At 44.3% G+C, this 630-nt stretch overlaps 1 non-coding gene across 1 annotated transcript; it reads right to left on the minus strand.

The window, feature by feature from the left end:
* Window positions 1-413: 413 nt before the first annotated feature.
* On the minus strand, window positions 414-604 carry LOC115285146. The gene has a single exon (XR_003905434.1). It is a non-coding gene; the product is annotated as a U2 spliceosomal RNA (small nuclear RNA).
* Between the last annotated feature and the right edge of the window lie 26 nt (window positions 605-630).

Here is a 630-nt window from a genome sequence, read left to right on the forward strand (position 1 = left end):
CTGGGTGGCTCAGTTGGTTGAGCTTCCCACTTCAGTTCAGGTCATGACCTCCCGGTTGGTGGGTTCCTGTCCCATGTTGGGCTCTGTGTTGGCAGCTAAGAGCCTGGAGTCTGTTTCAATTCTGCATCTCCTATCTCTTCCCCTCTCTTGTTGTTCATGCTCTAACTCCCTCTTTCTAAAACACACTTTAAAAAAAAAAACAGAACAAAAAATACAGAAATCTCACTGAAGAAATAGTGAAAGATAAGAAAACATGCTGGCTTCTCAAAATCGCAATATGAAGTATAAAACCTTAGCAAACTGCTACCCCAGATCACCTTGAATCCTTCCCTACACCGGATACTCCAATTCTGAAAGAAACTATTCCAAAGTAACTTTAGGTCTTTCTTTTTTAAACCGTCAAAATTCCCCCGAGGGGGTGCACCGTTCCAGGAAGTACTGCAATACCAGGTCGATGCGTGGAGTGGACGGAGCAAGCTCCTATTCCATCTCCTACTTCCAAAAATCCATTTAATATATTGTCCTCGGATAGAGGACGTATCAGATATTAAACTGATAAGAACAGATACTACACTTGATCTTAGCCAAAAGGCCGAGAAGCGATACCGCCAGCACCGCCTCCCGGAAGCC

This window comes from Suricata suricatta, unplaced genomic scaffold, assembly GCF_006229205.1.
Source record: "Suricata suricatta isolate VVHF042 unplaced genomic scaffold, meerkat_22Aug2017_6uvM2_HiC HiC_scaffold_45724, whole genome shotgun sequence".
In the NCBI taxonomy this organism is placed as follows: Eukaryota; Metazoa; Chordata; class Mammalia; order Carnivora; family Herpestidae; genus Suricata; species Suricata suricatta.